Source organism: Hydra viridissima, unplaced genomic scaffold, assembly GCF_058129835.1.
Source record: "Hydra viridissima isolate aposymbiotic clone 2 unplaced genomic scaffold, HvirCarnegie_v1 scaffold_8, whole genome shotgun sequence".
Classification (NCBI taxonomy): Eukaryota; Metazoa; Cnidaria; class Hydrozoa; order Anthoathecata; family Hydridae; genus Hydra; species Hydra viridissima.
The window spans coordinates 11,719,421-11,730,457 of NW_028324307.1; the positions used below are offsets into that span (position 1 = coordinate 11,719,421).

The 11,037-nt window shown below is 31.1% G+C and overlaps 1 pseudogene; it reads right to left on the reverse strand.

Moving 5' to 3' along the window:
• Nucleotides 1-1,910: 1,910 nt before the first annotated feature.
• On the reverse strand, nucleotides 1,911-10,267 carry LOC145185909 (uncharacterized; annotated as a pseudogene).
• Between the last annotated feature and the right edge of the window lie 770 nt (nucleotides 10,268-11,037).

Below are 11,037 nucleotides of genomic sequence, written 5' to 3' on the forward strand. Positions count from 1 at the left end.
TTTTGGTATTTTATTGCTGTGATGAAAAACAATTGCAATAAGTATTGTATTGTTTTTTTTCTAACAATACAATAAAATTCAAGAACTATTGTATTGCATTATTTTAATGAAATATAATTACAATAACTATTGTAGTGTATTACTTTACATTAAAGTAGAAAAGCTAACGTATTTGAACGTATTTATATTCATCTCTGACGAACTTGCTATTATTTTTGCTATTTTTTATTTACGGATTTGAAATATATTGCAAATTTTATTTTTTACATATTTTGTTTAGAAGAAATTTAAGTTAAAATTATTTTTGTAACTTGGACATGCCGATCCTATAATTATGCGTGGTTGTGCTGACAAATTACCATGAGTGTGCCATATATAGCACATTTATAATGATCATTAAAAAATCAAGTTATCTATTTTTAACCCATTAAAATTGTATAAATAGGGTAAAAACATTATTTTATATATGTTGATTAAAAAGTAGCAAATGCGGTGTTGATCTTCAAAATATAATATAATACGCAATCGGTATTAATCTTGATCACCTTCAGATCATATTTAGATTTCGCATATCTATTTACCTATCTTGTTATGTATTTCTAAGTTCTAAATGGCCGCAAAATATTGCTTGTCTGATGATAGCCTTACTATTTAAAGTTGCCCAATTTACCATTCTGACACCCCTTCCCCCTCCCATTATGTTTCAGTAAAATAGAATCAATCATTAAATATTAGTTGTACCCTATTTCAAGGGTACAAGGGTATATAGTCGGCAACTGGACTATTAAAACATTTATTAAATTTTGACAATAAAATAATTTTTTTTATTACAATAACAATATATTGTTATTGTATTACAAAGACGAATTACAATACAATATTTATTGTTATTGTAGTGGGTCATTACAATACACTTTTTTTTCAAATATTGTTATTGTTTTATAAAGATTAATTGCAATACAACATTTATTGTTATTGTATTACAGAATTAAAATAGTTGTAAATCACAAGTATTGTTATTGTTTCGAAATTAAGTTAATACAATAACAATAATTATTGTTACTGTTATTGTTTTCCTTACAATTACAATAGTCCTAACCCTACGCGTGACAATTTTAATGATATATCACTAAATGTTTGATAGAAAAATTGCTGAAATTTCCCAGTGGGCATCTGTGACGACGTCTGTGCGATGTCTTATTCAAATTAAAAATCAACGTTGGATAAAACCACTAGTTTTACGTCGTTTTGACGTTGATTTAACATCTCAACTCGATGTTAGTTTTCGACGTCATTCTCACGTTGTTGCGATGTTGACTTTACGTTGGCGACGTCGCTAACCTAAAACTAACATCGAACCGACGTGAGAATGACGTCGATGCCCACTGGGTAAGACCTGATTAGCCTATATAGATGTTTTGATCGTGTTACGTCCTAGACCTAGAATAATCTAGGTTGAGTAAGGTGTGACAAGCAGTAAAGCTCATCAGGTATAACAAGCAGTAAAGAATAAGAATTCAAATAGACCTGATGAGCCTATATAGATATTTTGATCGTGTTACGTACTCGACCTAGAATAATCTAGGTCGACTAAGTAATGCGTATTGATCTAGGCCGTATATGCTTCGCAAAAATTTGCAAGACTAATTTGTATACAATAACGTTGTTTTTATTTTATTATAACGTGCACCATGAAGAGGTGACGGGACTTGTCATTCGGACTATTACTGCGTATTTTTTTACTTTTTTTTGTTCTTATTTTTTTTCAGAGTTGTTAGTCCTTGGCCTTGCCTTAACTTCAAAAATTAGGTCCTAGGCTTTGATCTTACACCACATCCTTTTGAATTATGAGTTTTCTTCAATATTTTACAAAAAATTTCTTTCATTTCATAATTTCTTTGACTATAACTTTAACATTGTGGAAAATAGTCTTTTTTTGTGTGTTTCTATTGGTAGTTCTACTGAACAATAAACACAAATGTCAATATTGTTAGCTGAGTAGTACAAAGGTTCAACTGGTTCACCACAATTCAGTGATCGAACAAACACCACATCTTGCAAACTTTCAGGCAATTCAGCATCCTGCAGTAAGAAACCACAAGAAAAACAAAGACCATCTAGAGAATATTCAAGCAGTTGCTTCTCATCTGTTTTAAGTTTTCGTGAAGCGTAGATTATTCTCCACATACCACACTCATTACAACACAGCATAATGCCACTATTCTTGGCATGTTGTACACTGGCATAGAGAGGAAGAGAACTGCCTTTACCTTTCTTGAGTGAAGGTCTATCATTCTCAGAAGTTTCTGTCCCATGAATATCCTCAAAAGATTTGAAATGAGCATCATCTTTCGTCATATGGTCTGGAAATAATTTGATCTTAGAGAATTCTTCAGTAGACAGCCTCAACCTGCCACAGATTTTACATTCTGGATTACCGCACTTTTTCACTTCAAAGAAATAGTGACATTGACAGCAACAATGACTTAAAAATTGTTTTAAAATTGGTGTTAAAAAATTCAGACCAATTTTTTTACTATAGCTTAGATTAAACTCAGAATCTAATCTATTCAAACAACTCTACACTTCATTTTGAAGTTCTTCAGAAGCTGACTGCATAACATTAAATTTCTTGTCTTTTAGCTGTAATCTTTCAGTTAGTTTACTCAGAAGTACTTTTACAGGCTCTATTGAGTCCAATATATGTTCGCGAAGATATTGCTTTTCTCCAATTATTCTCAATTTTGCAACATTATTACAGCTTTTTATAGCTTCTTCGCTACTGTCAACCATTCTATCACGTGCAACACCAACTGATTGTAGACCCATATTCAAGATTGACATCACTCATTCAGTAGGATTTCTATATGAATGATAAGGAGCAGTGCGATCATCACACAAATAGTCAAGATCAAGATATAAAAAAAGAGAAGTCATAGATAATTTAACAGTCATGTAGGTCACACTGTGGTCAGGACCACCATCAGAATAGATAAACAAAACCGACTTTATTTTAGCAGTCTCGAATATAAATTTTTCAAACTCAACTGCATGTCTAATTGGAGAAGAAGGCTCAAAATTCACATTCGAAATCCTTGTGTTCCTCAGTGAATTTTTTTTTTTTATTTAGCTGGCATAAACTGCAATTGGATATATGATTTAGTTGGAATAGGGGTATCATCAGATAGTTTGGCTGCAACTTGATTTCGGAAATCTCTAACTGAAACTGCTTTTGCTAAATGCACAACTTATGAATGTCGCCTATCATCTTCAGCAGTCCCGATGTCTTCTTCAAGAAATTCTTTTGCTTTAGCCCAAAAAGTATCAAACTTTGTATGTCTACCAGCATAAAGTTCACGAAAATTGTATATCAGATCAGGATCTTCAAGTTCAAAAAATATATCTACTCGATTATCAATTTCGGCTTGGGATAATGTGTCAGCAGCTGAAACATCACCAGCTAGATCTTTGTATATATGTCTTAAAATACTTTTCTTAACAGAGGGAGTAATTAGACCATATTTTTCAAAAGCAGCCTTTCTCATAACTCTTAAGTTATATTTGGGAATTTGTAGTTTAATTGTTTCAATTAAGGGTTGGCTAGAATGAAGAGCAGAATTAATATCTATAGCAGATGTATGCCAAATCCACTATAGGTTACATAAGTTACTTCCTGGAGAATAAGTTACTAATATAGTAAGTACTTTTAGTCCTTTTTTTACTTCTTCTATATACTCATATCTTCAACAACGATCATTTGATGGAAGATCTCCACTGTTTATTATATCTGACAGATCAGTGATATCTTCAGATGGTGTGTGTCATGCTGGAATGTACAATATATTAAGCGAGTTGCTTATACAACGGACTTGTTCATTTGTATGATGATTTATAAGAACTTGGCTTCTTTTGGATTTTATAACATTGCAGTATTTTTGAAGCCCTAGAGTCAGCATCTCAATTTCTTGCTTAAAAGGTTTCCATTTTGGATGATTCCAAAAACCAGATTGAAGATACCAAACAATCTTTGAGAATGTGAATTTAAAATATCTACAGAGAGTGATAATACTTGTCTCTTTCTACGTTTATATCTTTCGGGTTTATTATAATTAGTAAATTAATAAAATACTTTTGGTATTCCACAATATCGCTCAGCAAACTTTTCATAATGCCCATCAATATACCATAATACATCTGTTAAAATATTTATTGTGTTAAAACCAATACTTGAACTTATTTCTGAAAATGTCCATTTAAATTCACTCTTTTTAATAAATTTTGTTAATGAATTAAATAACTTATCTTTTTTATTGTGTGGATTTTTGAGTTCTGAAACTGTTTTTGTTTAAAAGACTTTTTTGAGCTTCAATCATCACATCAAAAGCATTTTTATTTGCATTTGTAACATTGCTTTCACTTTCATTCAAAATTGTTTTATTTATGTAAAATTTTACAAAATGACCCAATATGAGCAACGAGCTGTTTCACTTTCATTCTTATAGAGAAAAAGTTAAGCAAGTTACATTTTTTTGGCGCTATTCGACTTTCGCACCTTCCCCCCCCCCCTTTTTTTTTTTTTTTTTTTTTATGATTGATTCTGATAGAGAACTTTATGCTGATTAAGAATCGTATAAAAATATAGGTCTCAAAATCAATGGAAAATGCTCTTATCTGAAGTTGAAAGTACAAAAATATACGACAAATCCCTTATATTCGCCATCTTTTAAAGTGACATTTTGTTTTAAAAGCTATCATTTTAAAGTACCAGCAACTTTTTTTAAATTTTGTTACAAAGATTTCAAATTATGGAGCGTTTTGAGAATTCATTCATGTTTAAATTATCACTCAAATTTGCTTTAACTGGGATCATTACTTTGTTGTCTAAAATATCTTTTGTAATTTTTATCAAAGAAGTTATTAAAATATTTTATTTTTTATATACTAAAATAAATTTGATATTATTAAATTGTTTATATTAAAAATATTTATATTTAAAACTGTTGACTTTTTTTTCTCATACTTTTAGTTAAACCCCCCGTAAAAATTTATTTTCATCGTGCCTGTCGTATAAAAAGGAATGTTTCATAAATAGATTTCTTGTAAATTCCTTTACATTAATATCATGGCCTTTCGAAGACCAACAATAAACGATTTTGACTCTCTTTCCTTAACAGAAATAGGAGCAAAATTCAAATACAATTTAGAAGCTACAATTCGTTGGTGCAGAACTTATGGTTTACTCGCTGAAAGTATGAATTGTAGTGTATGTAACGTGCCCTGCACACAACAAGTACATAATAGATCAATAGATCAAGTCATTTGGAGATGTCCAGTTAAGCGTTGCAAAAGAACCTTTAGTATAAAAAAGGCAGCTTCTTTGAGAAATCCCATCTACACTTGTGGCAAGTTATAGGCTAAACATACGTTTGGAGTAGAAGTGCGGTTAGAGTCGGGGATTATCAATTAGCGATATAAGGCAAGAACTAAATATTGGAAGCGATGACACCATTATTGATTGGAATCAATTTTGCAGAGATATTTGCGTCTCATATTTCCTAAATAACCCTGATCCAATTGGCGATCCAGGGTTTATTGCTGAAGTAGATGAATCTGTTTTCTGTCAAACAAAATATCATGTTGGTAGAATAATCCCGCAGCAGTGAATATTTGGTGGGTATGAACCTGCAACAAAGAAAAGCTCTTTAGTTCCTGTCCAAAATTGCGATGCTGCAAAATTGATTCAAATCATACATCAATGGATACTTCCTGGTTCTATTGTCTGGAGTGACATATGGAGAGCATATAATGATATGCAAGCTCCTGAATATTTACATGAAACCGTTAACCATACCCTCAATTTTGTAAATCCGCAGACAGGCGTGGCAAAAAATCACGTGGAAGCTATGTGGTGTAGAGCCAAATCTAAGTTTAAATCAATGATGGAGCCAACTTACCGCGAAACGGTAGTTGATTATTTATCAGAATTTATGTGGATGCAGAGGTTTCCCGAACATCGGTTTTTTGACTTTTGGGATCAGGTTGTTACAACATATCCTGTTTGACTGCTACCATTTATAGCTTTTTGTGTGCATCGAACGTAACATACATTTATAGTTCATGCCAAGGATCTTGTATTCCAAAAATGGCTATTTTCATAGCCACACAAGTTAATTTAAAACATTTTTGCAAAGATTATTTAGGAATTCCATTTTTACTACTTGATGAAAATTCTTTTCAAATACCTTTTTAAACAATAACTGGCTGATTAGTATCCGGCGCTCCCCGGGATATATATTAGGTAAAAATTTTTACTGAAAAAGTAGTTTAAAATTCTGTTATAAAATTAAAATTCACAAGAAGGAATCATGTTTCACAAGAGTAACATGTTTTATAGCTCGCCTGTCTGTCTGATTACACTCGAAAGAGCATTCGTGTCAAAAAAAAACACTTTTTTTTAGTAAAAACCAGGTTAGCAAAGTTTTGCTTTAGAAAACAAAATAAGCCGTTAAGTTAGTTTATTCAAGATGGCGAATATAAGGGATTTGTCGTATATTTTTGTACTTTCAACTTCAGTTAAGAGCACTTTCCGTTGATTTTGATACCTATGGTTTTATACGATTCTTAATCAGCATAAAATTCTCTATCAGAATAAATCATAAAAAAAGAGGGGTGCGAAAGTCGAGTAGCGCTTATATAATATATATATATATATATATATATATGTATATATATATATATATATATATATATATATATATATATATATATATATATATATATATATATATATATATATATATATATATATATATATATATATATATATATGAGACCATCAGCTTCAAAACCGGCCCTTTGCACTAAAGCAAATTTTACAGGATACACTTTTTTTTTTGTGCAAATAAAAAAATTAAAAAAAACATATACACCTCATGTTTAGTCACTAATGAATGGTTTTCTATGTGAATATCAGTAATTGTGATAATCATTGAATAGAAATATTTAATTAAAGGGCATTTTTTTCAAAAAAGAGCCGGTTTTGATCCAGCCACTGCATATTTTAATAAAATTTTAATTGTTTTGTGATTAATTTCGTTGGAACCCATGGTTATTTAAAGTCCACCGCGATTTCACACGCTTTTCAGTATATTTACGCCATCTATGGACAATTTTAGAAAACTCTCTCCCCCCTTTTTTTAGCAGGATAGCCCGCTAATGTTTTTTAAAAAGTTAAATATATTTCGAAATAATTTTTGCCATGCATTAAATTTCTATTAAAATGCAATAACGTAACTAATTATTAGTGGTCATAAAAATTGAAGAAATACCTGCATCACATGTCATATAAGTTTAGCTACCTGGGTTTTATAGTAGAAGCAACAAAACACGGAAAAAATTTTTAATGAGAAATTTATAATGGTTCTTGCAATATGGTGTTATTAAATAAATTTATGGTGTACATAAAATTTCTGCTGGACATGTATAGGCCACAAATACATGTGTGAACAACATTTATAAGATTAAATTTACATATGTAATAATTAGCAAGACAAAAATTATGTAGCTTTCTTTTTTTTATATGCACCTTAAAAAACACATTAAAAAGGCAAGTCAATGTCATAATAAGAAATTCTTTACAATAAAATAGTTTCAAGTTCACTAAATTTAAATTACTAAATCCTAACATCAGCATCATCAACATCAGATGATCCTTCTTCACCACAGCACAGCTCATTATTTTCTTCTGATTCACTGTCCTGATCAGAGTCAATGCCATCTATTTCCTCATTAGGTATGATTTTATTGTAAAACTCAAGATTTTGATCTTGTCTCCAATCAACACCATAATGAGAGTTCAATAACTTTTCTACATCCTTTATTTTCTTCGGGTTAATTTTAATTTGTGAATGAATGATTGGTAAATTAATTGAATTAAAATTTTTACCTTTCTTGGTCAATGACTTAAAAGCATTAACTTCTACTGTATAAAAAGGTTCACCTCTCACCTCAATAATTCTTGGTCTTTTTAACACAATGATTCTTTTACAACTAGCTATTTTGAAATGCCAAGAAACATTATTTCTTAGAACTGTTTTCAAATAACTTTTCCAATCAAAAATTTCATAATCTTCTCCTAAGTGGAAAACTGCAGAATGTTTTTCAATGACCTCCACATACTCTTTTGGGCTAACAATGATCTCCTTCTTATTGATGACCTTTTCAATGGTGCCAAACACCCTATCTGGTGGGATAAAGGAGTGACCTGTCACTGGGAAATCCAGTTCCACTGTTTGAATATGAGGATGAGCTTTATTGTGGAGCCAATAACTGATCATACCAATCATTACTGTATTCTTATTTTGCCCAGGGCATCCATCACAGTACAATCTGACTCTTTATGTTGCTAGACATGCTTAAATTATTCAGAGAAAAATAAAGAGCAGATCCAATTTCATTTGATCCCTTAGATTGCTCGCCCTCTATCCAATAGTGAGAATCAATATTTTCTTTGTTAAGTGTATTATGAGAGCTCCCTTTTACAAATGTAAAATTATAAAAGTTGAGCTGCCTCCTATAATATGCAGCTTGATCTGATAGTTAGGTAAGACTTGGTTCTTCTCACAATCAAATGAGAGGGTAACAAGGTCTTCACTTTCTTCCCTCAGCTTGTCAAAATAAGCATCAGCTCTTTGGCAATGGATGTTTAATTTTACAACTATTTTTTCTCTGGTTTGGAGATCTTTTGTATTTTTGATTCTAGTTTTAAGTTCAGAACATGCAGAGCAGGTGTCAACTCTAGGGGTCCCAAAACCTAGATTATACTCCGTATTGAATATATTAGTAAAAAACCATTTGGTAACTTTTAATTGGCTATCACACTTTTTGTTATACATCCTCCACATTGCAGCAGTTGAGAGTTCAGCTGGTAAGTACTGCCTACATTTTGAGTGTGACCTTCAGTAGTGCTTTTCACTAACTTGAAATGATTCTATGAATTTATTTACTTTCTCTTTTTTCTCAACAAACTTCTCTGCTTTCCTGTCTCCACCTCTACTTTCTTTGGCTGAAGTACCAGATTTGTGATATCTACTGATAACTCCAAGCAGTCTATGGTTTTTTATGCCTAATATTTCTAAAAATGTTTTCCTACAAAATGGTACTCTTATAGAGGAAGAGACAGCCTTTGTAACAAAATATTTTACAGTAAATTTTCTTTTCCTATTTGATTCACCTTTAACACGTTTCGGCTGTAGGGATGAACAATGCTTCAAAATGAAGTTGTCCTGGTCCATTTTCTTACTTGTTTGATAAAATCGCTCATTGAAAGTGATGACATCACTCTGTGACAGGCAGTGACATTGGAAAGCACCCAATTTGTGCTTGCATGAAGGGATTTTTGGACTCTTCTTTGAATACCTGCAGAAAAATAGAAGTTAAAAGTTAATAAACATAATTAAAAATAATACTTCATCAGTAATGCATACCTAGCTTTCTTCTCCCTTGCTCGTTTTGTGTTTTCGGGGTCTGCCACGCGTTTGCGTGACTGCAGTCTGCTTGTTTTTTTTACTTTTCGATCGTTTTCCATCGCAAAAAGTCTGTAAATGTTTAGTTAATATTTCATAAATATTTTCTACTTTTTCTATTACTTACAAGACAAATCACGAAGAATTTGCAATTTCCAGAGGATAAAAGCATTAAAAACGAAAGTATTTTCAATATCAGCTGTTGTGATCACGTGGTATGATAAGTGCTTTCCTATTGGCTGAAATAATAAACTGGTTTTGAAGCAGCTGCGCAAAAAAAAAGAGCCGGTTTTGCACCATTTGCTGAATTTTACATAGTAAAAACTATAGGATTGAACAGGTTTTGCATCATTTTTTTAATTTTTCAATATAGTGCGAGCCATTACAAAGCATTTGGCGTGCTTCATTCAAAATCGAAAAAAATGTCAAAGGGGCGGTTTTGAAGCTGACGGTCTCATATATATATATATATATATATATATATATATATATATAAATTCTCACTATTAAAATTGACTTAATGAAACCATCCACAGAGGTTTTCTGAAGATATTTCACTTTTCCAGAAAATGGTCGGATAAATGAAGATTAGTTTCATTGGAAGAGCTTAAAACTATATCATACAACCCTTGAACAATTAATTCTTCATCGTCTACACAAAATATTTTCTAGCACACAATTATTTTTCCAAAGTTGGAGTCATGTATGCAGCAATTCACAAGAGTATTTTCATATTTTGCCATACCGCTCATTTCAACTTTTACTTTTTAAGTTTTTTAACAATTGAAAAGAATACGCAAAAAACAAATAATGGACAAAATCGTTTTATTTTAAAATATGAGGCGGGCGGGGACGGGAAACAACATTGCAATTCATAGTGGCCTAATGCAGTTTAAAAAAATTATACAGTTAAAAATTTACAACACACAATATAAAAAAAAAAAACAAAAAAAAAAAACATTTAAGTAAAGAAAGAATAAAATTTATGAAATAGGTTGGTAGGTTGAATATATATTATATAGCTAAGATAAGCATGCTTCCATTTTAATCTTGGATGTAAAAAATAACATATTGTCGGCTTACTATCTAAACCTCCTAAGTCCGATTTTTTCATTTTTGAGGTTTTCACTAAATTGATTAGTTTTCTTAATGCGCAGCTCTATGCAAAACTTGTGTATTAGTTATTAGTAATTACACTTATTAATGATACTCAATTTTAAAAAATCATATTTGTGGATGAATTATATTTATTATTAGTTTTTTGTGTCTTCTGTAAAATTTGTAAAAAAGGAGTTCTCATTCCGGCCGGAATTATATTTATAATTCCGGTGTCACGTTAAATAAGTAGCTCGTTAAAAAAGTAGACAAGCGAGCTATCTACGCATGCGTCATATTACGGCTACTTTTTTAACGTCTATCCTCTAACACGGTCGTTTAGACTTTAGTAATAAATGGAAAGTTATTATACGCAAGCGCAGTAGAGCTAAAAATAATTTAAAATTTTAAAAATGGC